Below are 26,309 nucleotides of genomic sequence, written 5' to 3'. Positions count from 1 at the left end.
GCTTATGCAGGGCCAGAGCCACAGATAAACTGCACAAGACCCTCCTATCATCTGCCTCTGTTGCACCACTGGAGGTCCCTCACCTCACCTTCATCACTGCTGTGTTGGGTGGTGGTGTCACTTATGACCACCTAATGGAGGAAGAAATAGGCCGAGCTTGGTTCACGCATAGGTTGGCTCAGTGTGGGATGCAAAAAGTGCCTAAAAATAGATAGCTGCTGCACTGCAGCCTCACTCAGGGGCCTCCCTGAAAGGCAGTGCTGAGAGACTGCCTCTCTCAATCTCCCCATGGACAGAAACTTGGTGTATTAGTTCACTGTTGCTGCTGTAACCAATTTCCAAAAACTTGGGAGTTTAAAACAACACAAACGGAATCTCTTACAATTCTGGAGGTCAGAGCTGAAACTGGGTGTTACTGAGCTGAAGTCAAGGTGTTGTCAGGGCTGTATTCCTTCTGGAGGCTCTAGGGGAGAATCCATTTCCTCTCCTTTTTCAGCTTCTAGAAGCTACCTGCATTCTCTGGTTCATGCACCCTTTCCAGAAACGACATCATTTTAACATCTGTTGCTATGGCCACGCCTCCTTCTTGGACTTTGGCCCTCCTGGCTCCCTCTTTCACTTTTTTTTTTTTTTTGAGATGGAATCTCGCTCTGTTGCCCAGGCTGGAGTGCAATTGTGCGATCTTGGCTCACTGCAACCTCCACCTCCCGGGTTCAAGTGATTCTCCTGCCTCAGCCTCCCGAGCAGCTGGGATTACAGGTACCTGCCACCACGCCCAGCTAATTTTTTTTGTATTTTTAGTAGAGACAGGGTTTCACCATATTGATCAGACTGGTCTCGAACTCCTGACCTCAGGTGATCCACCCACCTCAGCCTCCGAAAGTGCTGGGATTACAGGCGTGAGCCACCACACCCGGCCTCCCTCTTCCACTTATAAGGACATTTATGATTACATTGGGCCACCCACATAATCCAGGATAATATTCCCATCTCAAGATCCTCAATGTAATGACATCTGCAAAGTCCCTGTTACCCTGTACCAAAACAGATGAACAGGTTCCAGACATGGGCGTGTTTGGGGGCCCACCGTTCTGCCCACCGTGCTTAGGCAGTACACGTAGCTCTCCATTTTGTGTAGAAAGAGAAGTGGCTTGGCATAAGAATATGTTCAGACCCATGGACAGCAGCAAAAGACTCAGCTGTTGCTGCTCTGGGCCTGGAAAATTCAAAGGTTGGGGACCAGGAGTTTAGTGGAAGGGTCATGCATGCAGCTAGGACCATGGGAGTGGACATGCGTGTGGAGGTCTCTGTATCCCATGCTAACAGCCACCAGAGAGAACCACCACGGAAAAGGCACCCAGCAGCCATGTGGGAAGATGCTTTGACCATTCAGAGTCAGCTTGCCTCTGTCATTGGCCATTCAGTGAGTAGCAGTGGTGGCAGGGAGCCAGGATGGTGTGGGCCCAACAGTATGGCCTCCAACTCACCAAGGCTGAGTTAGTTCTAGCAACTGCTGAACATCCAGCTTAATAGCAAGATACCAAAGCTGAGCTCCCAGCAGAGTGCCACCAGGAGGAACTCAACTGGCCACTAGGTGGAAGGTTGATTACATTGGACTTAAACTCAATTATATTGCCCTAAAGGTGAGGCAATATCTCATTTTGACTGACCCAAGACATATCCCAAGTGTGGATTTGTCTTTCCTGCCCTTACAAACACTATCTGGAGGTTTATAGAATGTTTGATTGATGGATATAGAATACCACATAACATTGCTTTGTACCAAAAAGACTCACTTTACAGCAAAGGAGCTATGGTGTTGGGTACATGACCGTAGGCTCCACTGGGCCCATTCCCTACCATGCCGTTCAGATGCTGCCAATCTGGGTGAGTGATGGAGTGGTCCTCTTGTTAGCTCTGCTGAGGAGAAAATACCCTTTGAGGATGGGATTCCATCCTTTAAGACATACCCTAAATCAGTGACCATCATAAATTGCTGTCTCCAGCTGATGAAAGGTATGGGTCTGGGAACCCAGGAGCAGAAGCAGGAACAGCCCCCTAACCATGACCTCCAGGGATCCAGTTGGCGAATTTGAACTTCTCGTCCCCTCCATGTTGTGCTTTGCAGGTCTAGAGGCCTGTTCTCCAGAGGGAGAACACTGCCACCCGGGGACCCAGTGGACAATAAGCGATGGCTGTTACTGGTCACTTCAGGCTCTGTGCCAAAAGACCAGCAAGCAAGGAAAGGAGTCGGTGTCCCAGCAGGGGTGACTGGCTCTGATCCTCAAGAGCAGGAGGGGCTGCTGGAACCAGGGTGGAGGAGAATCACCCTGGCACACAGTTGGCTTCTGGGGCATCACTTGGCACGCTCCTGCCCAGTTTTGGTGGGAAATGGACAAGCACAGCAGTTGCAGCCTGAAGAGGGTATAGTAGCTGGGATAAGGGTCTGTGTCCTCCCGCCAGGTGGGTGGCCAAGTGCAGCAGAGGTGCTAGCAGAGGAAGTGGGGAATCCAGACTGAGCAGTAGATGACAAAAATCAGCTATGGTCATTCCACTAGCCTTCCTCCTACCTAACCCGGCAAAGAGACCAGCCAGAGTCAGTCCTGGGAGGGGACGCTTCAGATGGGGTCCTGGAAATCTTCCAGGAAGAAAAGAGGGGGGAGTTCACTGGAGAGCCATGGCCAAGCTTCCTTCCCACCTGCTAAGACTTCACCGCTTCTCTAAAACACAAACCCGGCTCAACTGGTCACCTATACAAACCCAACAAAGGCTTTGTCGGCTGCAAAAATATTGTTGCTGAAAATGGGTCAGTCTTTTGACGCCAGTGAAAGATGCTGGTCCCTGCTGATAGCACACACACATACACCCCCCACACTGGGCCATGCAGCTGTTGGTACAGAGCTGTCAGGGCTAGAAACGGCTTTTCTGGGTGTCACAGGCCTTGGCCTCCACTCCAATGCCCTGGAGGGGCAATTCCCAGTAGTAGAAGCTCCACCCACAGGTTTGCAGGGAGCCCTCCTGAGATGAGGCAGTAAATGCAGGCACTCTGTTGGCCGACATAAGATGTCCTAAAGGAAAGTCATCTCTGGAGTTAGATAAATATGGCCTGAAACCTTTATATCCTGAATATTGGGGAGAGGGAGGAGAAATGGGGAGAAAAGAGTAAGAACAACCATTACAAGCCTTGGACAGGATCAGGTGAAGTGCATCCTTGGGAAAAGGGGGAAATGATTCTTACTTTGAGTGAGTTCCGAACTGCCTTGGGGAGAAGCCCTAAACCTGTAGCCCAAGATGACAAGAACTTAATTCCTAGAAATATAAAAGCCTCCACTATCCCTGTCATGGGATGCCATCAAAAGTTGCTTGGGGTGGCCGGGTGCGGTGGCTCACACCTGTAATCCCAGAGCTTTGGGAGGCCCAGGTGGGCAGATTACGAGGTCAGGAGATCGAGACCGTCCTGGCTAACCGGTGAAACCCTGTCTCTACTAAAAAAAAAATACAAAAATTAGCCGGGCGTGGTGGTGGGCGCCTGCAGTCCCAGCTACTCCAGAGGCTGAGGCAGGAGAATGGCGTAAACCTGGGAGGCCGAGCTTGCAGTGAGCCGAGATCGTGCCACTGCACTCCAGCCTGGGCAACAGAGCGAGACTCCGTCTCTGGAAAAAAAAAAAAAAAAAAAAAGTTGACTGGGAGGGACAGTTGTGTGATGAGTTTTGAGTTTTCCAGAACTCAGGAGTCCTGAGCAGGCACATGGAGACAATGAAGAAGAATGGGAGTTGGAAAACCGGAGTGGGAGGCACCATGAGACCCAAGTCGCTGGTCTCAGGCGCTAGCAGGAAGTGAATGCTGGGGACGCAGGAAGTGAATGCTGGGGACGCAGGAAGTGAACGCTGGGGACAGGGGAAGTCGTTTCTTATCCCATGAGGGCCAGTACTCTAATGAGTCCAGCACAGATGGACGTCCTGGTGGCAGGACTCAGTGTCTGCACTGGGTAACACACACGGCCCAGCCTCATCTTCATCAATAGGAAACCATGAGCTGTGGTAGGGCAGCCCCACATTCAAACCTGGGCGCCTCTGGGCAGCAGAGGAGGAAGGGCCCAAACCACCTGAGGGCACAATGACCTGGCTGGGGGCGACATCCAGAGTCCTGAGCAGGAGCAGGGCCTCCTCCACTGCCCCAACGGTTCTGGGAAGAGCCTGACCGCCACGTCTCAGAGATACATGGCCTCTAAACAGACACTCCTAGAAAGTTGTTGTGACCAGGTGCAGTGGCTCATGCCTGTAATCCCAGCACTTTGGGAGGCCGAGGTGGGTGGATCACGAGGTCAAGAGATCGAGACCAAGAGGTCAAGAGATCACGAGGTCAAGAGGTCAAGAGATCACAAGGTCAAGAGATCCTGGCCAACATAGTGAAACCCCGTCTCTACTAAAACTACAAAAATTAGCTGGATGTGGTGGCGCACACCTGCAGTCCCAGCTATTCCAGAGGCTGAGGCAGGAGAATCACTTGAACCCGGGAGGCAGAGGTTGCAGTGAGCTGAGATCATGCCACTGCACTCCAACCTGGCAGCAGAGCAAGACTCCGTCTCAAAAAAAAAAAAAAAAAAGTTGTTGTTGTCATTGTTTTTAATCCAAGTGAGAAAGAGCACGGGAGTCCACCTGAGCAAAGCAGGAAGACCATGTGGAGAGCTGAGAAAACAAGCAAGGAACACACATTCCTCCTTCCACCCCAACGGAAATAGACACTTTTACATTTCCCCTTCTGGGGCTTTCCATTGGCACATTCTTTTCTATGGCTGTCAGAATAGGATATTGGCCGAGAAAAGCACATGTTTTGCTTTGTCTTTTAGCAATATTGCCACCTACTTCTGCCTTCTTTTGCTTCACAGATATACCCATGCCCATTATTTTATGTTTTACCTTTCTGTAGCATTTTTGTGCCGATTTGACTGAAAAGCCCTCAAATATTGAATATCTTCAAACCCATCTGAGTGCTCATGGCTCCTATGTTAGCTATTTGTTGCCCTCACAGTCATGCCTGGTCTGTATCTGTTGAATTGCTTTCTGTGGTTTATTTGTTTTCATCATCTGAATTTTGCTGTATAGACTACTTTATTTGTTTAGAATCTCTACAGAGGTTTGGATGATAAACATAAGCTTGGTAAACCTCCAGCAACAGTTGTTCAAAATAGCATGAAACTCATATCTAATTACTGAAGACAAAGACTGGAAATGAATAGAAGTCAAATAAAAATAACTTCACAATACAAAAAATGTAACGCTTTTGCTTTTTACTATGCAGGTTCTCCATCTCTATTAACAAAGCAAGCCATTTTAAGCTGAATATCCTGCTCAAAATAGGTTTCTTATTTTGTATGTAATAGTCTATAGCATTTCCATATTTATGCTTTCTAATTATAAAATGCTTATAATATATAAAAGTATATTACATATAATTTATAATTTATGTAAATTATTGTAAATGCTTATTATAGAATATATGAAAGATACTGAAATACATAAAGACGAAAACTAATGTCACCCATATTCTACCACCCAGAGGAAAGGACTATGAAAGTCTGAGCATTCCTTCAGGTTCTTCTTCCAGATATACACTGACATGAAGGCACACCCCTAAAAACCTATCTGTTAATTCATACACTTCCTCTATAAGGTAAGTTAATTTGTTTTTTGAGACAGAGTTTCGCTGTTATTGCCCAAGCTGCAGTGCAATGGCTTGACCTTGGCTCACTGCAACCTCCGCCTCCCGAGTTCAAGTGATTCTCCCGCCTCAGCCTCCCAAGTAGCTGGGATTACAGTTGTGAGCCACCACGCCCGGCTAATTTTTTGTATTTTTAGTAGACACAGGGTTTCACCATGTTAGCCAGGCTGGTCTCAAACTCCTGACCCCAGGTGATCCGCCCACCTCAGCCTCTCAAAGTGCTGGGATTAGAGGCGTGAGCCACCGTGTCTGGCTGGTAAGTTCATATTTTTCAAACCAAATTGCAAATCTTGGTTTCTCAGGCCAACATGAGGCACGAAGATCAGCAGGGTCTCACGCCCAGCACGTCCATGGCTGACAACGCTCACCCTTCCTGCATCCAGAAAACAATCGGGAACAGTGCAAACCCTTCCCAGATTTCCTGGGACCTCCTCTTGGCCTTTGACCTCAAGAGTTGGAATAAGTTGGGGACTAAAATGCTGAGGTCAGCCCGGACTTCTGGCTCTCCTCACTCAGACAGAACCCGCATCTTCCACTGGAACCCTAATGATCTACATCAATATGTGGGAGAGCTACACTGCCCTACCCAGGCCCTCACTCAGCAGACAACAGCCTCCTTTGTATTGGTGGTAGATTTTAAGGCCACGAAGAGGAGGAGTGGCTTAACACAGAAAGGCCAGTCCCTACCACAAACAATGTCTCAATAGCAATGATTACAAATCCAGAATTATCATTTTTGTGGCTGGCTTCCAACATGAACTGACTTACAGCAAAAGGAGTTTATAAGAAGCCATAGGTCTTAATAACCTTGAGAAATATCTTACAATGGACACTTTATTGAGATTTGGTAAGAACAGCCCCTTTTAAAATCTTCTAACAAAGAGTTTAGAAAAATAGTCTTCTAGATGTCAAACTTTGGGAGCTCCATTTCTCCTTGTAACTGGGCAGATCAAAACTCTATTTTCTAAGGAATCACTTAGGTTGGCCATGTTGGCCTGAACCCAGGGCGCGCAGGGTGGGCTTCTTCTCTGCATGTATGTGGCCTTAGATGCGTCACCACTTTCACAGGGGGTCATGGTGGTAGCTTGAAATTGGCCATGTGGGCATATCTGTGTCACAGAAATAGATAAATGCTACTTATTTTTTCTTTCTTTTTTTTTTACTTTTCCGGAGAGCCAATTGTTAAACATTAACTGGCACACCACTGGAGTCAGCCCAACAAATGATTGGAATCAGTTCCTGGTGTCCTTGCCAAAGCATCGCGTTTTCAATCCCAGATGACTGCCCCTGTGCCAATGAACTCTTCTCCAGCCACCCATCTAGCGTTACGCTCCTCTGTCACCACACTGGGAAGAACCAGCGTCACCTGTGTTCCTTCAGCTCCTGCTGGCACATGTTAGCTTTGCAATTCCTTTGGAGAATAGGACAGTTCTGACCAGAGCTGAGCATATGCCTCTCTGCTCTAGCTATGGTGAAGCCTGCCCCTGGATGTTGGCATCAAGGAGCAGTGGTGAGGGCAGGTCTTGAGAAAAAACACCTTGCAGGACACCTACCACAGGTAAGGTATTCCGTAAGAACAACCTGTTCTCTGGCAAGGAGGGAGAAATTGCTTCTGTTGGCTTGGAGGCTTCTGAGAATTTGGGGGTTTGAGATTCTCAGCTTATCTACTCAATTGTCCACAGCTGTGGTCTCAGCACCATTCGCCATCTGGCTCCTGACTGATGTAGCAGGCCTGTCAAGGCTGTGACTTTAGTCTCCTTTGTAGCTTTCAACCCTTATCAAATTTGAGGTCTTCTTTTCTTTTTTTTTCTTTTTTTTTTTTGAGACGGAATCTCACTTTGTTGCCCAGGCTGGAGTGCAGTGGCGTGATCTCAACTCACTGCAACCTCCGCCTCCTGGGTTCAAGCGATTCTCCTGCCTCAGCGTACCGAATAGCTGGGATTACAAGCACGCACTACCACACCTGGCTAGCTTTTGTATTTTTAGCAGAGAGGGGGATTTTGCCCATGTTAGCCAGGCTGGTCTCTAACTCCTGACCTCAAGTGATCTGTCCCATCGGCCTCCCAAAGTGCTGGGATTACAGATGTGAGCCACTGCACCCAGCCTCAAGGTCTGATTTTCTTTTTTCTTTTTGGCTCACTGCAACCTCTGCCTCCCGCATTCAAGCGATTCTCCTGCCTCAGCCTCCCGAGTAGCTGGGATTATAGGCGCACGCTGCCACACCCAGCTAATTTTTGTATTTTTATAGAGACGGCTAATTTTTAATTTTCACTATGTTGGCCAGGCTGGTCTCGAACTCCTGACCTCAGGTAATCCCCCTGCCTTGGCCTCCCAAAGTGCTGGGATTACAGGCGTGAGCCACTGTGCCTGGCCGATTTGCAACAGTGATTTCTCCTACCCAGTGGCTGTAAGAGATGTAAATCTCCTGAGCTGCCAGTGAGGCCCTTGGATGTTCAAAGTTTGTCTTAGGTTGGCAATGAACTCTCCCAAGCCCACCGTTTCCTTTCTTCCGAGTGTTCAGTTCCAACATAAGAAGGCACTACCCTTCTGCATAATCATGATTGTTATCATTGTCTCCCACTCAGGAAGCACCACCCAATGCCTTGCTCTCTGGCTGCACCCATCATAACTGACCACAGGTGAAAACTCCAGTAATCATAATGCCACTGTGTGATGAACAGCCACCAGTGGTCAGCAAACTTTTTCTGTAAAAGGACAGATAGTAAGTAATTCAGGCTTTGTGGGCCTTGTGTGATATCTGCAGCATATTCTCTGACTTTTCCCCCTCCCTTTCCCTTTAGCCCACAAGCCATGGAGGAACAGGCCATAGTTTGCTGACCCCTGGTCATTACAATCCCACTTACCAGAGGTATGGAGACCCTGTGACTCTGAAACAGGTGGGAAGATAGATTCCAACATGAAGCCTTGAGTGAGGGTCTGCTTTGTCAAACCATTTTCAGTATCCAGTGTCTTAGTTTAGGTTCCCTAGAAAACAGAGTCAGGGAACAGGCTTAAGAACAAAAGTTTTGGCTGGGCATGGTGGCTCACGCCTGTAATCCCAGCACTCTGGGGGGACGAGGCGGGCAGATCATGAGGTCAGGAGATCGAGACCATCCTGGCTAACACGGTGAACCCCGTCTCTACCAAAAATACAAAAAATTAGCCGGGCATGGTGGTGGGTGCCTGTAGTCCCAGCTACTCGGGAGGCTGAGGCAGGAGAATGGGGTGAACCCGGGAGGCAGAGCTTGCAGTGAGCCGAGATCGTGCCACTGCACTCTAGAGCATGGGGGACAGAGTGAGACTCTGTATCACAAAAAAAAAAGAACAAAAGCTTTATTGGGAGGCACAATCCCAGGGCAGGGAGAGTGGAGAAAAAAGGAAGAAAAGGCAAAGTGAGGCATCCCCATGCTGGTTGCTGCTTCCTGATGAGCCACACGAGGCAAGCCAGACACTCAGCATGTCCTCATGCAGCTTGTGAACACCAATGCCCTGGCCCAGTGGGAAACCATGCCTTGGATTTTGGCCCAACAGAGGGCAAAGGGTAAGGGTATTATCCACTGGCTCTCTCCTGCCTCCCACTGAAAGGTTTTGGGAAGAGCCCTGACAGCACCTATGGCAGTGGCCTTTCTTGGGCCAGCAGTGACAGCCACCCAGGCTACCGTGTCTAGCAAGCCCGGGACTATCTGGGCCCCCTTCTGTTTCCAGCATATGTGGTCCAGGGCACACAGTCTGCCTCTGCCCTGCAGGGAGCTCGGGGAACAGGGTCCCATTCCTCATCTTCCTGTGGTTTGAAAGACTCAAACAGGGTGCAGGGAAGCCCAGATCAAGGCGAACCTCACAGGGTGGACTGTAGCGATACAAGAGTGCTCTTCAGGAATCCCGTTTCAATCGTGTCTTCATCTCACCCCCTGAGTCCCTCCTCAGAGGATTCAGAGGCCCTGCCGGGTGGACCAGGAGGTGACAATGCAAGGCTCTGGTCTCAAAGCTCCCTGCCTGGGTGACTCCTGGCCCCAGGCTCCTGCCTGTGCTCCTCCTCTTGATAGCTTCTCCAGTTTTCACACTATTCTTTCAGCACCTTCTGCATGAAATGCCTTTCCTCCTGAGAGCCCCTTTCCTTTGTCATTTCTCCTGGTCCTCTCGCCTTCCTTGGTTTAGGGTTTGGCCAGCCACAGAGCATGTGGGGTGGATGTGCGGGGTGGATGTGGTGGGAGGTCTGCATTGGCAGTGCAGCCCCAGGTCCTCCCTGTTCTTTGCTCCTCGTTCCTGTCTCAAGTAGAGATCTGAACCACTTTTGGGGGTTATTTCTGACTCTTCCTTTGAGGCCAGTCACACACCAGCCTGGAAAAACTGCTCCAGCCCGGCAGTGCCCAGAGGAATCAAGCTGAAGATGTCCCCCACGAGGAGGGCCCTGCCTGCCATGAACTATTCAGCACTTTCTGAGTCCAGAGTGTGGTGCTGGCAGGGATTCTCTCTGCATTCTCATCAACCACATGAGCCCAGCAAGCTCTTCCAGAGTGGCTGCAGCCTCGGTGGGGATGCCTGGGTTTATGCTCAAGGTCTCAGGGAACCTCCCCTGGGGCCTCCACGCCGTGGTCATCAAGCACCTACTGCGAGAAGTGCCCGGGAATGTCTGCCCATGTCTGTGGTCACAGGGCATACGACTGACTCTGCAGCAGGAGGGCACACAACTGACTCTGCAGCAGGGGTGCTGTGTGGATCCCCCGACCCACCATTTGCTTCATTCAGCAGCACGTGTCACCCCTCATCATGCAAACAAATCATCTTGCTTTCAAAGAGTTCCCCGGGTGTGGGTGGCCAGAGGAAGCCCGTTTTTCCTCTATGCACCCCAACAGTCCACCTACACATGGCTTCCTTCCTGTAACAAAGCTCCCCAGCTTCAGTGGTGGCCTGGGAAGTGAGTAGTGTGTCTCCCAATTTCCCTTTCTCCTCCTCGCAGGCCTCCATCTGTTGAGGAGGAGCGAGAAGATGAGTACACAGGCAGTCTTCGCTCCCAGCTGCTCTTCACAATGGAACCACCACAGTTCAGGCCCCACCATCACTGCCGTCACAGCTCTAAGTCACTTGGGCTCCTGCCTCTGCCCTCAGCCAGGAAAGCCATCACCCACCGCTCGAGGGGATGCCTCCATCCTGCGGGTAACCCAGTCAGACCCCTTTGCCTGTCTCATGCCTGTAATCCCAGAGCTTTGGGAGGCTGAGGCAGGGGGACCATTTGAGGCCAGGGATTTGAGGCTTCACTGAGCTATGATCGCATCAATGCACTCCAGCAAGACCTCATCTCTAAAAGAAGAAGAAGAAGGAGGAGAAGGGGAAGAAGTAGAAGAAGGAGGGGAAGGAGAAGAAGAAGAAGGAGAAGAAGAAGAAGAAGAAGAAGAAAACCACAACAACTTTGTTGCTTCCAACCAACAAGACTCCATTTAGGGACAAGTGATGTTTTCTCCATGTTGGGCACCAGGGACAAGCCAGCAGGAGAGAACAAACACCCAAACACCAAAGGAAACATTCTGTGAGCCACAGAAGCAGTGCTTGCTGCAGGCAGAGGGCAAGGCAGGTGCACAGGCCTGAGCCTTCACCCTCCCAAGGAGGGCACTGTGAGCTGGCATCGCTGGTGGGCTGGTGATCCCCAAGACGGACCTACTCCCCAGCCATCCCCACCTGTGAGCCCTTATGGACTCAGAAGGGAGTTATATTAATAGAATGCAGGGAGCATCTGCATTCGCCAAGTCACAGAGGAGCTTTTGGGTGGGGAGAATGTTTGGAGAACGAGAGGCACGTTGGAGCTTGGACTTTGGTCGCTCCTGACTTTGCAGCTTGGAGCTTGGACTTTGGTCGCTCCTGACTTTGCGGCCTTCCCTGCTGAGCCAGCTGGTTCTTAGACTTCATAGGGGCAGGGTGGTGAGGGTGGCCATGAGATCTTTCTGCAGACAAAGGTGGTTTCTCCTTGATGACATACAACACAGACACACAGGATTCCTTTGGTGTCATGGTGTCGAGAATATCTTTTGCAAAGGGGCAATGGAACGCAGGTGCATGTCCTATAGAGTGGTGAGGATGAAAGAAGAGAATGTGTGCCAAGCGCCAGGCGTGATGCCTAAACACAACAAGCACGTGCTCCATCACAGCTTGTTTACAGGCCACGGGGGGGCGGGGGGGGCCCAAGGGCCATACTCATGTATGAATGTGAAGCCCCAAACTCAGGCCCCTGCATTCTTCTTAGTGTCACCCAGGATCAGGGACCCTAATGACAGCAGGCCTTGTTGGTCCCCAGAGCATGCAAGGCCCCTGTTCCTGACTCCAAGATGTCCATGGTTGGAGGTGCCAGCTGGGCTACCCCTCAGTGACACCCCCAGGAATGCTGGCAGAACCACACTGAGGCAACAGCCCTGCAGGACGCACACTAGACAGAGAGAGACAGAGCCAGGGAGCCTGCTGCAGGGGCCTACCCGGGCAAGGTCCATGGCCCAGAAGGCCAGCAGGATGACACCCTGACCGATGAGAGACCCTCCACCTGGGAAGGAAGAGACGCCTCGGACGTGGAGGATCACCTTGAACACAGGTATCGCCTCAGACAGGGGGCATCACCTTGGGCGTGGGGGGGATCAGCTCAGACAGGGCAGGCATTTTTGGCAAGTCGCCTCTCCTAGGGCTCCTTCAGGACCGTGAGGGGTACTGGCTGCCCAGAAGCCCTGGAAAGAAACTCAAGCTGCCTGAGACCAGAAAACCTGATCCACAAATTAGTCCACAAGTTCCTGAGGCAGAGACTTGACCTGCAACTCAAACCATGAGCGCCATACAGCATCACCTACCCACTGCCACTCCCTCCCCAGCAAAGGACACAGCTTTCATCTCAGTGAAATCCTTGGTTTTTCTTTTTTTTTTTTCCTTTCCTTTTTTTTTTTTTTTTTTTTTTTTTTGAGACAGAGTCTTGCTGTGTCACCCAGGCTGAAGTAGAGTGGCATGATCTCAGCTCACTGCAGCCTCTGCCTCCTGGGTTCCAGCAATTATCCTGCCTCAGCCTCCCAAGTAGCTGGGATTACAGACATGCACCACCAAGCCCGGCTAATTTTTGTATTTTTAGTAGAGACAGAGTTTCACCATGTTGGCCAGGCTGGTCTCGAACTCCTGACCTCAGATGATCTGCCTGCCTCAGCCTCCCAAATCCTTGGTTTTTCTTAATGGCCATAATGACCAGAAAGTTTGAAGTTTTAATCCTTTTTCAAGTGACATGATAGCAAATTGTTTCTTGGCTTTGGTTAAAAGCCTGCCTTTTATTTGCAAAACTGATAATAAGAGAAGTCAGTTGGGTACACATTTAATCACTGAATTCCTGTAGCAATAAAGAGGACATGTATAACATTAAAAAGACAGAATCTTCAGGTACTAATTATTGTATTCATTTATATTTTTTGTCTTAGGATACAATAATGAAGTAAACAAGTCTATACAGAGTATTGTATAGCAGAGACAAAGCTATGGCAATTTAAATTATTTGCAGATCTGCAAAAAAGAAAAGATTAGATGTATTTTAGAGAGGTATTTTTGAAATAATAACTATTGCCATGGATTAAAAGCCCACTGTACCTATGTATGATGAAAAAAAAAAAAAAAGCAAAACAAGGCTGGGAGCGGTGTCTCACACTTGTAATCCCAGCACTTTGGGAGGCCGAGGCGGGCAGATCATGAGGTCAGGAGTTCAAGACCAGCCTGACCAACATGATGAAACCCTGTCTCTGCTAAAAATACAAAAATTAGCTGGGTGTGGTTACGTGCGCCTGTAATCCAAGCTACTCAGGAGGCTGAGGCAGGAGAATCGCTTGAACCCAGGAAGCGGAGGTTGCAGTGAGCCGAGATCATGCCACTGCACTCCAGTCTGGGCGAAAGAGTGAGACTCTGTCTTAAAAAAAGAAAAACAAACAAAAATCTTAGCGAATTAGAATATATGGCAATGGACATCTATAAAAAAGAAAAACAAAAATCTTAGCGAATTAGAATATATGGCAATGGACATCTATAAAAAACCAAACATCTAAGGCTCTTCATACCTGGTCGTGAAATACTGAACACTTCCTTCCCCAGGGTGGAACGGGGCAAGGATGCCCACTCTCACCATTCTCTTCCGCATCAAATGCGGGTCCTAGCTTGTGCCACCAGCTCTGTGATCTCTAGGGCATCCTTTGCAAAGGAGCCATTGGGACATGGGTGCTTACATTCCAGGCTCCAAGCAAGCTCCTTTCCCCAGGCTCTTCTCCGGGGTGAGGCGAAGAAAGATAGGGACTGCACACCCATCATGGATGGCTCAATCTTGTGACTTCCTTGGGGAAGACATTTGAGAACACATGTGCACACATCACACCCACATGTCTCCCCCAAACAAAGAACAGCCTCCCTGGATCTATATTTAGTTTAAAAATCAAAAAGCCTTCTCCTTCTCAGTAGGTAGCTAGCATGATAAAGATGCCTTCTTTTTTAAAAAAGATAGGGTCTCAGTCTTGCTCTGTTGCCCAGCCTGGAGTGCAGTGATGCAATCACAGTTCACTGCAACCTCGAACTCCTGGCCTCAAGGGATCCTCCTGCCTCAGCCTCCCAAGTGGCTGGGACCACAGGAGCATGCCATCATGCCTGGCTTTCTTATTTTTTGTAGAGACAGGGTCTCACTATGTTGCCCAGGCTGTTCTCAAACTCCTGGGTTCAAGAAATCCTCCCACCTCGGCCTCCCAAAGAGCTGGAAAATACTTTCTTTATGCTGGTCCACAAACCACCTCATGTCCAGGAACAGGCACCTGCCCTCGGGTCACTAGAGGCAAGTAGTCCTTGTCTCGCCCTGAGACCCTGAACACAGGTGCCCACGCCCTTGAGGTCACCTCTGTGAGCTGGCTGAGGGTCTTCCTGCCAGGAGCTGCCACCATGCCAAGCTGGGGTCAGCCATAGGTCAGCGCTGGGTTCAAGGGAGGCTGGAGAGTAAGGGTTGGGCATTACTGTCTCCAATGTCCCTAGACCCAAGAAAAGGGCTCCAGCACTAGAGGGCCAGAAAGCTTGACAATGTCCCCTCCATCTCTTTAGGGAGGACTTTGCTGGCCACCACCTCCTCCATTTGCAGAGGGAATTCTCTTCCTAGCCGCCTGTCCTTTGGCCCTCCAGCTAGCCAACCCGCAAACCATGCCACCTACAATGAGAGGAAGCAGTTATCAGCACAGTTGCCTGGTACATAGTAGTTGCTCAGTAAACAATTGGCTGGGTGCATGAGTGAATGGGAGGGCCAATGAGTGGACTGGCAAGGGCATGGAGGCCTGGGTGCAGAGAGGCCCTACAAGCAGGCCCAGACATAGATGGGTAGTCCAACTTGGGCCAGGCTTACTGGTGGAAACAGGCTGGTGGGAGTGGGTGGAGCAGAGGCCAAGCAGCCTTTAGCTGGGAGGCCAGCTCCTCCCACTGGCAGCATTTCCAAGGTAGGTGGGGACTCTGGCTTACCACCCCACCTCCACCCCCAACTAAAGGACTAGCTTTCTCCTAGCCAGCCTGCCTCCCACAGTGCCAACAGCAATTCCCCTATCCAAGAGCTCTGAGCTCCATGCTGGAGGTGACAGCTGGCCAGTGTGGGCTGGCTAGGAAAGGGTTCATCCCCCTTCCTTCTCCAATCTGACTGCCCCAATTTGCGCTCTTTCTCTGTCACCATCTTGGTTCAGCAAGAATGGCATCCATGCACTTGGCCTGATTGTAGGAGTTCATCCCCTGAGCACTGTCCTCTGTTGGAGCTGGGATGGAGGCTTCTGTCCATGGCTGTCCTATTCCCTCAGGACCTACACACCACATCTTAGACAAAATTGCCTCTGAATCTGCCTCCTCCCCCATTCTACATCACCAACTCCTTACAAGCAGGGATGCAGTGAGATGTATTTTTGCATGCCCCTCAATACTCAGGCGTCAACAAGTATTTGTGGAGTGTACAAAAATTTCCAATAATAGGAAAGAAGAAACTGGCTGTGAATCACTGAAAATAGATGAGATTCTGAAGAGTCCTAGAGCCCAAAGCACTTGATAATTTCTAAAAGAATTGATTTCAATATCTTTCTAGCAGATTTATTGGTGGAAATAAAAAAGGCTACATTTAGGGAGGAAATGTGGCATCAGGTAGCAGACTGAATATGGAGCAAGACCCAGCAAAAGCGTGAAGAAGAACCTCGGTAAGGTGTGGATGAGCTGTTTACTCGTTTCCAGAACAATGGAGCTCCCCATTGACGTCAATGGGAGGGAAGAAACAAAAGAGCCTTTGGGTGTGTGCAGGGCGCAGCAGCCAGGCCTGGGTTTGCTTGGCATTTGTGTGTGTATGTGTTAGGGAGAGGGGGCGGGGAGTGTGTCGAGGTGTCAATGTCAGAGCAACAGGAGGAGGGGCCACCTGACTGAGTGTGTGAACAGCCTGCAGGCCTCCCGGGGCTTCTGTGGGAAGGGCTGCCCCGATGAACTTGGTATTTGCCCTGGTTTGCATCTGAGAAGTTGCACACACACCTTGTCAAGTAGAAGGGAAGGAGTTATCACAGGAATTCCTGACGTGGGTTCATAGCTTTTCCTTCTGTTCCATCCCTGGTCCCCAGGTGAGTCCAGGTAAAGAAGAACAAGAAGAGTAAAGAGAGATGCTGCGGGCTCCAGCTTCCTGGACAATCTCGCCTTCCCCATGAGAGCCTACACTTTCAGAGCCTGCTGCGTGGGAGCCTGAAAGCTCCTTCCTGTCCTGTAAGTCTCAGGCTTCTACCCAGACCAGGGGAAATTGTACTGTCTCTCCTGATACTTTAAGTGGAAGTTTAGAGGCTCCACATGCCCCCACACAATGCTCACCGCAACAGCAAACACTCAGACAAGGTGATGCAGGGTCCCGCGCTGTCTCCCAGGACAACCTCCCACCCCTGGCTCCTGCGTCTCTGCGGCTTGCACCTTTGTAAGGCGTCCCTTTCTCAGGGCCCATCCTACCCGCCCTGGAAGTGCTGCCTTTCTCACGGAGCCTGTGGGGATAGCTCTGGTTAATTTATAGCCCACATCACCCAATTTAGCATTTGATTAAGTTTCCTTTTTATGAGACAGTCCTTTCTCCCTAGTGATGCGCTTGGGGGCAGGGACAACATCATTTCTTTCTTTTGTACCTCCCCAGAGTAACAATGACTCTATTTCCTGAACCAAAAATTGCAACACGTGGTCTCAAAAATAAGAAAGGTCACTTGGTAGCTGCCGGGACAAGTGTCGACCACAGGCACCTCAGAGGCCCGGGTGGGCGTGCCCCGGGAGCTGCTGCAGGGCGGTGCTGCCACCTTCTCCTGGGCTGCTTCGGGGCCCGGCGATGAATGAGTGAGTGAATGAGTAAATGAATGAATGTGAATGCGTGAATGAAGCATGCCGCGCGGACTTTCCCGCGGCTCTGGCCGCCGGGGGCGCGCCTCTGGCCGGTGGCGGGAGGTGGAGGTCTCCCTGGTCCGGCTTCGGCGCGCCGGGTCTGCCAGGCCGGCCGGAGGTGCGCAGGAGCCCCGCGCCCAGCTCCCCCGCCCGCAATGGTCCGCGCCACTCCGCGCTCCCCGAGCTAGCGCACTTCAGGGCGTCGTGAATGGAAGGCGCCGACGCCGGAAGTGGATGAGACCACTAGGGAGGACGACGGGGAGCACGAACGCGCCGCGTCTCCATTGAGGAACCGACGAGGTGAACATGGAGTTCCATGTGCGTCTTATGTAAAAAGAGCGACGGGTGCGGCCACCAATGGGCGCGCGGCGCTTGCAGGCCCCGCCCCTCGTGTATGCAGATGAGACGGAGTCGCGGCCAATGGCGGACGCCGGGGGCGGGCGCGGCGCGCGCGGTCACGTTTTCCACTATGTGACAGCGGCGACTCGGCAGCGGCGGAGGCGGCGGCGTTGAGGGGCTACGTGCAGCTGTGGGCGGCGGCGGCGGCGGCAGCGGCGGCGGGCGCGGGGCCGGGCGGACAGAGCCGCGAGTCGGCGGAGGAACCGGCGGACGGGCTGATGCGGGCGCGGCCTGGCGGTAAGTGGCGCGGCGCGGCCCCGCTGCGGCTTACGTAACCGCCGCCGGCGCGCGGGCCTCGGGCAGGTCGGGGTCCCAGCGCCGGCTTGGGCCGCGGAGGCGCCGCCGGGAGTTCCCTGGGCTGCTGGACTCCTCGGCTGGAAACGGCGCCGGCGTGGGGGCGTGTGTCCTTGGCCCTGTCCCAGGTGGAGGGTGGTCGAGCCGCGCGCAGGGTGCGCTCGTTTGAACTGCGCCGACACCGCGGGTTGGGGACTCGAACCCCCGTTTCGCAGCTCGGGAGCCTGAGGTCCGAAAGGTGAGGCAGCGTGTGTAGGGCACCGAGCTACCGAGTGACTGCGCGCGGGCTGCGGTTCCGTGGGCGATTCTCTTTTGGGAACCCTCCCTCCCCTCGCATGGGGAAGGCCAAGGAAACCAAGGGTCAGCGCAGCCGGCCCTGGGATCTGGAGGACCCTCGGGGAGCTGACTGTCTCCTCTGAGGCCACAGGGCCAAGTCCTGGGCTGGGGAAGGGCCATGGAGGGGCGCTGATCTAGGAGCTTTTCCTGGACACCCACGGGTCTCCTGGAATGGGTGATCAGAGGGACAAGGAATTCCCTGTGCCAAGCCAGGCCTGGGAACCTGAGGGCAGGGAGACCACCTAATGTTCGCCCCTTTGTCTCCCCTGGACCACGCTGTATTAATTCCCTTTCCCCGGACTGGATAGAAGGGAATGGGGGTGTCCACTCTTTGGTGCAGCAGTCGCACCTACCTTCTGGGATGTACTTTGGCTGCCAAATCCCAGACGTAGACCAGGGGGTGGGAGGTGGCCTGCTTCCCCGTTCAGGAAGGCCAGGGTAAGGGATGACGAGTTGGTTGCCAGGGTTTCTGTAACCTACACAGAAGGAACTCGTTTGGAAAGCTGATTCATACAGAACAACAGAGCCAGAAGGCACCCTGAAAATCACCCAGAGTAACCCCTCAGCCTGACAGATGAGCAAACTGAGGCCCAGGCCCAGGCTGTCTGCAGGATATTCCCATCGTCCTGGGGCAGGATGAGCTTCAGAGGTTCAGTGATGGCCTCAACTTGCGTGCTGAATCCTGAGTGGCCTGGAATTTGGGAGGAAGGGCCTTAAGTTCGGGAAATGTGTTAAGAACTCCACACCGTGGCCAAAGCCCCACATGGACACCTCTCCCCTGTATATGGCACAGCAGGACTGCTAGACTTCTTGGCTTCAGAGGGGAGATGCCCACCCTCTACCCTCACCTGGGGCTTCTGGTCCCAGGCTGGGTGTGCCTGAGAAGAAAACAGGACTCTACCTGAAGGCTTTATTTGGAAATTGAGTTTTAAAATACAAGGTGAATTGATTTTTGTGTGCTATATGACTATAATGAAGAAAGGGACTCCGTTTTTTTTAAGTGGAAGCTGTGTGGTGTGCCAGCGTGGGGATGGTACCGTGGGTGTTTGCAGTTATCTGTCACTGTTGCCTTGGTATGATTCATTGGTACAGAACTAACGCAGCCCTGGCTTTCTGTGGAGAGTGGAGTGCCAGGTGGAAAGGGGGAGCCCTGTGTCAGCCAGCTGGCTGCTGCTGGGAGCCTTGGCTCCCAGTCTGGGCCTCAGTTTCCTTGTTTGTTTGGAGGGGCTCAGATTGGGCAGTCTCAGAGGTCTACTTTAATTCCCAGGTTTTTGGTTTTCTGTTACCCTACAGATGATTTTTCCCAGGTTTCTCGCAGGAGACAGAGGCTTCTGATATGCTCTTGCCTTTGGGCCAAGTAATGTTCTCCTGTGAGCCACGTCTGCAGTGCTTACAAGGAAAAAGGAAAGATTCCTCTCCTGTGCACTACTTCTCATACCCACTGAACTTTCTCAAAAATACTGGTAGTCACACTGCTGTTTTTAAGCGATGATGTAACTTCTCCAGGACTCGGCAAACCACGGCTCTGTCAGGTCATTGAACAGCTGGCAGGGCCACTCGGCGTTTAGTCAGAAGAAAGACAGGCTCTGGGTGTGCTTTTACCTTTTGAAAACTACTCTGTTTGGCAGAGTGAGCCAGAAACACACAATTCCATAAGCTTGGCAGAGACTGTCCCCACACTTCTGGAAAGCTGGCCTACCTTGGGAACCAAGGCAGGATTAGACAGTCTAGAGGGGCCTCTGATGGACCCCTCCCCAAGCCCACGCACTCCCCGCTAGGGACCAGGCCCTCCTTTCAACTCATTATGCTCATCCTGTACACATTTGTAACAAGTTTGTTACCATATTTCCAAGTCTAGAGCAAATTAGAAGCAGTAAATGAACAGCAGGGACGGGTGACAGGAGTCAAGGCCACTTGGTTTTCAGAGACTGGTAGTTCCCAAGACAGAGTGAGCTGCTGTGCTGAACCCTCACCGGCCTCGAAGGGTTCCTCGTGCTCTTCCTGGGGTGACATAGAGGAATCAGAATCCACTCTTTAAGAAACCAGGTACAGGAGGAGCACATGCCTGAGCTTCCCGCAATTCAGAGTAGCTCAGTCCCTGACCACCGGGGAGCTAGGAGGCTGACACTTTAGCCTTTCTTATTGCTTTAAAGTCTTGTAGTTCTAAAAATGTAGGGATTTAAAAATCTGAATTGAGAGCACTGAAGGTGTCCTAGTGAGGCCAAGACAATGCCTCCCTGGTGCACCTCCTTCCCTCCATATTTGGATGGCTGCAGTCACATTTTCCTCAGTTACCCAACCGTTGCCATGGAGAGCGTGGCTGTTTATTTAGCAGGACAAACATTTTCTCAGGATTACGGCAGGCTGGCCTCAGGGAGTTGGCTCCTACCAGGAAGTAGAAAACATGTTAGAATATTTGGGGTTGTAAAATCCTGCAGGGCTTGCAGAGACAGTACATGCTGTATGATCCCTATTATGTAAAGTTCGAAAACAGGCAGAATTCACTAGGCTGCGAGAAGCCAAGCTAGTGGGTCCCCGCAGGGTGGATGGTGGCTGGGAGGGCCACCAGGAGCCTCTGGGGGGCTAGCACTGTCCTGCCTCTGGTGACATGTGTCATGGCATGTTGTTTGTGGATATACATCAAGCTGTGACCTCATGAGGTGGGACTCCTCTGATGATTGAACACTGATTTCTGATTTCCACAAAAAATGCTTTTCCGCCTTAGGTGTGCAGGTATTGAGTACAATAGGACTTTACCAGTCCTGGCAGTGGCAGTGGAGGCTGGAACTGGGTCCCAGGCTTGCTTTCATTCCTAATTTTTAAACACTATTATGGAAAGTATGAGTATCTCTGAAAGTGGGGAGGTTAGGGTAGCGAACCCCTGCGACCCCACCAGCCAGTAGTCTCTGCTCCTGGCCCGTCTCCTTCCCCACCCCCACCAGCTGCTTTTCTTCCTGATCCCAGGCTCTCCGTTCTTGTGGTGGACTGCACTTTCTGAATGGTGCTCTGTCAAGTTGAGGCAACCCAGCTACCAAAAATGTGGCCAAGTGACCTGGTCCAGGGGTCCGAGCTTAACCTCTTTCTTTGAGTCTGACTGTTCTTGGGGGCAGAGCCAGTGGGCGGACATGCAAAGCGGGCCTCAAGGGCAGGTTCACGCCCAGAGGCTCATGTTGGCTTTTGGCAGCCCCTTTTCAACCAGGCTGCCATTTTCCCTCCTGGGCTTTGGCACCCTGAGCACATACGTGCATGCCCGCCCTTCCTCCCCCTACCCGCCTTGAGGTAGAAACAGGTTTCCTAGGAGCTCCCCAGGAACAGCTGGTCCAGCCGGCTCTGGGCACACATCTGTGCAGGGCAGGAGGCAAAGTCCACTTTGACAGAGACGTTGGTTTTGCCAGCTTCTCAAAATGAGGCTGGTCTACTAGAGCTGCTGGGGCTGAGAGACGCATTTTCTGGAATGACGAAGTTTCTGATAATTTGGCTTTCACATTTCTGCCAAGCTTACTCTACCCTCTTTGCAAAAATACTTATCTTCCACCTAAGGTAACGTTGGGGCACCAGTGAATCGTATTTAGACAGCCTCACAGGGGATGGACTCAGGGGTGAAAACCAGGAGCTAAGTGCAAAAACAGTGAAAACCAGGAGAGCTCGTGCAAAGCGCCCAGGGCCCAGACAGCACAGTGGCTTCAGGTACCTGATGCTCCTCCAAGGACTGCCTGGGCTGGGGGTGGCACTGAGTTCTTAGTCCTTTAAATATAAGAATACAAGCCAGAGACAGCTACCATGACAATTCATTCTCTCTCTTCCAAAATTACTTTTGTTACCCGTCTGTTTTTCTTTTTCTTATTGTTTTCTCTTTTTTTTTTTTTTTTTTTTTTTTTGAGATAGAGTCTTGCTCTGTCGCCCAGGCTGGAGTGCAGTGGTGCAGTCTTGGCTTACTGCAACCTCCACCTCCTGGGTTCAAGCAATTCTCCTGTCTCAGCCTCCCAAGTAGCTGGGACTACAGGCACACACCACGACGCCTGGCTAATTTTTGTATTTTTAGTAGAGACGAGGTTTCACCATATTGGTCTGGCTGGTCGCAAACTCCTTACCTCGGGTGATCCACCACCTCAGCCTCCCAGAGTGCTGGGATTACAGGTGTGAGCCACCGCGCCCAGCCCCCGTCTGTTTTTCTGTAGTGATTAGCAGTGATAAGCTAATATTACATTCCAGATACCTTGCATGGGTTGTGTCATTTAATCCTTCTAACAACCAGTAGGAGGCAGGAACTACTGTTATCCCCATCTCACGAATGAGGACACAAGGCTCAGGGAGGTTAAGGAACTTGTCCGAGATCACAGTTAGGAAGTGGTGGACCCCAGCTGAAACCCAGGCCACCCAGGACCTGTGCCCTTAACCACTCTGCTGCTGCCGCCTCTGATCACCTTAATGACTCACTCAGAGCAGAAAGGACCAGCTGCTTATCTAGGGGAGGGCTGTGGGGATGAGATGGGTGGTGTCCAGGGTGTTGGGGGGTCAGGAGTGAGAGAATGCCCTTGGTACCCTGGACGGCCCCTTGGCAGCTCCACTGAAGCATGGCAAGAGCCCCCTGAGAGGTCTCCTTGCTTCCGCCTTGCCTCGACCCTGCAACTCCATTGAAGTGTCAGATCTTGTTGCACAGAACTCTCCACGGTTCCCTGTCCGAGTTCTGACCGCCCCAGCAAGGCACTCCGTGATCTGGCCTTGCTGCCGCCCTCCTACCCCTGCCTGCTCTGCTCCAGCCTCATGTACCTTCCTCAGACAGGTCAGGTGGTTGCCTGCCGCAGGGCCTTTGTGTGTGCTGTCCCCCTGCCTAGAATGTTCTTCCTCTGGTAGCTCACTCTCCACTCTCTTCAGGTCTGCCTTCAGGCTTTCTTGAGAATGGAGTCTGAGGTGAGCACTTTACTGGGAATTGCAGTCCCAGAGTAGCAGTAGAAAAGGAAAAGGGAGGTAAGGAAGAAAAGTCTGGAAAGCACACACAAGACGACATCCTGCTGAGATGAGGCTCTGCCTTACAGAGACACCCAGCTGGGTGCTCACCCGCTTGGGACCTCTTCAGAAAGGCTGTCCCAAAAAAGGGAGGAAGGAAAGAAAGGCAACTTCAGAACGGTCCATTTGAGGGAGGGAGGGAGGGGGCATTTTCTGCCAGCTCCTCCTTGCCTCCTGCCCAGCAAGCGAGCTCTCCCACCTGTCCAGCTGCCTCATCAGACCCTTTGGCAGCAGGCGGGACAGTGAGGGGCAGCAAGGGCCCCCACAGTGGTGTGGCACGTCATCCGAGTCCACACAAGGCAGGCAGAGCCAGAGATGCCCAGTGCCAGCCTCAGGTGTGAAGCCAGAAGGACCTGCTGAAGCATGTGGCTGCAAGCCTGAGAGAGCGAAGCCCAGAGACTCTGAGTCAGTTCACACACGAGGGCTCATGCGAAAGGTCCTTGTCAAATGCCACCTACACCTGGGGCCACCCTCATTGAAATGTCACTCCCAGCCCCTCTATTCCCACTTGCTAGTTGCCTGCTGTACTGTATATTCTAGTTTCTTGTTTATTGTCTGTTTCCCCCTAATGTAAGCTCCCTGAGGGCAGGAAAGATGTCTGCTCTGTTGTCTGCCCCAGTGCCAGCCCTCAGTGCTAAGCGAGTAAGAGCAAGTCAGTCAGTGGGAAACTGCTGGCACTGGGCAGGCCCTGCCTGAGTGCTGTCTGTCCTTTTTATTGTTGTTGCTATTTATTTTTCTTGGACTTGTTCGTCTATGTCTGAGACTCTCCCCACATCAGTCTTTCTGGCCTCTATCCTTTTAGTGGGTGTATAGTATTCATAGTATGGATGTCCCAGGTTTGTGTCTTCAACAGTACGTGCCAGGCCCTGCGGATCCAGCAGTGACCAACTCAAACCCCTGCCCCCATGGAGCTTAGGTCCCAGAGGGGAGGCAGGCAGTAAACAGCCCAGCCCCTCAGTGCTGGCGAGGAAAGCCCACAGAGTGGGGGTGGAGGCACAGAGAAGGAGCTGGTGGAGAGGCGGTGCTGTTCATGCAGGCTGCCCAGGGCATCTGCAGGAAGAGGGCTGTGGGCACGAGGGAGCAGCAAGTGCAGAGTCCCTGTGGTGAGAGCGCACAGGGCTGGGGCTGAGGGGTGGGCAGTTAACAGGACATGCCTAGGAGATTGCAGGAGCTAGCCTTGCAGAGCCTTTGGCCCTCATGCCCACTAGAGTTGTGCTCTGAGCAAGGGTCTGAGCACAGGCCGGGCGTAAGCTAAGCCCCTTCACCAGGATCGCTCTGGATGCTGTGTTAACCATAGCAGGGCCAGGTGGAGGCAGGGGACCAGTTTGGAATTGGAGGCTGGCTCCTGGCCAGGATGATCGTGGACAGGATGCGTAGCCTGCCTGTTGATGGTTCTTTCCAGGTTTTTATATTCAGTGCTCATACATCTCTGTGCACATAAATAAGCACTTCTCTGCAATGGATTCCTGGAGGTGGGAAAAGATTATAAATGTTGCTGGGAACTCAAATTTCTCTCCAGAAATACCCTATTACTACACCATCACACAGAAGAGCCACTCTTCTCCACCTGACCAGCGCTGAGTGTGATCAGTCCTGTTAATTTTTGGCAGCCTGATGGGCAAGATAACCTCGTCCTTTGCATTTTCCTGATGCTAATGAGGTTGAGCCTCTTTCTACAAGTTCACAAATCTTTGGTGTCTCTCTTTGTGGGAATGGCCTAGTCAGTCTTCGTGCTTGGTCTCTCTGTTCCCAAAAGGTATTACTATTCATCTTCCATTGAATTTGCTAGAACTGCCATGAAATGTAAAAAAAAAAAAAAAAAAAAAAAAAGACTAGAATAACAGATTTGCTTATTTTGTTCCTGACTTTAAGTGGAATGATGCTGGCATTTTGGGTTTTATATGACTCAGGATGTTGATAAAACCAGCTATGTAACCCACAATCAAGTATCCTGTAATTGAGATTTCCTCCCTTTGACCATAAGCTTTTCCTCTCAAAGCTATTAATATATGTAGACGGCCGGGCACGGTGGCTCACGCCTGTAATCCCAGCACTTTGGGAGGCCGAGGCGGGCGGATAACGAGGTCAAGAGATCGAGACCATCCTGGCCAGCATGGTGAAACCCCATCTCTACTAAAAATACAAAAATTAGCTGGGCGTGGTGGCGGGCGCCTGTTAATCCCAGCTACTCGGGAGGCTGAGGCAGGAGAATTGCTTGAACCCAGGAGACAGAAGTTGCCATGAGCCGAGATTGCGCCACTGCACTCCAGTCTGGTGACAGAGCGAGACTGCCTCTCAAAAAAAAAAAAAAAAAAAAGTGTAGACATTGTCTTCCGGAAATGTAATATTGCTGAAGAGATATCCAAGACTAGTGTGATTTTTTTCATCCTTTATGGGTAACTTGTTTGTTCTCTGTGGATGTTGGTAGGACTTTCTTTATCCTTGAAGATACCGTTTGTCATCTGGATGCAGTTAGGCATTGGACTCTTGTCCTTTGATTGGCAGATTCAGATCTGTCTCTGGTTCAGGATGGTTCTCTTTATGTGTCTCGCTCATTATGGTTTCTGTTTTATTGTTCTCTTCTCTTTCAGAAAGAGCTGTAATCCACAGGTAAAACCCGGCTCTCCTCCATCTCTCTTCTCTTCTCCTTTCCTTTTGCATTTTAAAAGTCTGTCATGCATTTCCTCCCTATCACTGAAGCCATTTTCTTTTTATTGACTCTGAACTTTGTCCTTTCTAGTTTTCCATTCTAATGTGGCATTTTCATCTCAGTCTGTGGCCTTATCTCATCCCTCATTACTTGTTTCATTGAATCCATCATTTCTTGAATTCTTAGGATGAAAAGTAGATGCTGTCTTAATTTGCTGCTTCCTCTGTGGCATGAGGGTTGTGTTCATTTGTCTTTGCTGTGTGTGTTTTCCACAGCCCCGTGCTGGCTTTCTTCTGTTTATTAGTTTGTGAACAAGGCAAGGTCTAGTCGGCCCTGCTGTTCTTCAGACACTGATGTGGGTGGACTCTCCGTGAACCCCGCGTCTCTTCAGGCTGTCCTGGAGTGGCTCACCCACGAATGGACTCGACCTGGGGAAGGGGATGCTGAAGGCTCTTGTTGGAGCTTAGCCATTCAGTTCCTGGGGCCAGCTGTTGGAATCCGGCTC

At 51.3% G+C, this 26,309-nt stretch overlaps 1 protein-coding gene across 2 annotated transcripts in view; it reads left to right on the top strand.

Moving 5' to 3' along the window:
• The first annotated feature begins 17,588 nt into the window (after positions 1-17,588).
• Positions 17,589-26,309, top strand: part of PER2 (period circadian regulator 2) — a 44,898-nt gene continuing 36,177 nt past the window's right edge. Inside the window, exon 1 of one of the 2 annotated variants that reach the window (XM_024243886.2) lies at positions 17,589-17,754. The gene's annotated coding sequence lies outside the window, so the exon portion shown is untranslated. The other variant, XM_054550080.2, reaches the window with a different exon arrangement.

Source organism: Pongo abelii, chromosome 11 (assembly GCF_028885655.2).
Source record: "Pongo abelii isolate AG06213 chromosome 11, NHGRI_mPonAbe1-v2.0_pri, whole genome shotgun sequence".
Lineage (NCBI taxonomy): Eukaryota > Metazoa > Chordata > Mammalia > Primates > Hominidae > Pongo > Pongo abelii.
Note: the sequence above shows the minus strand (reverse complement) of the source record. Positions and strands in the feature narration are given on the sequence as shown.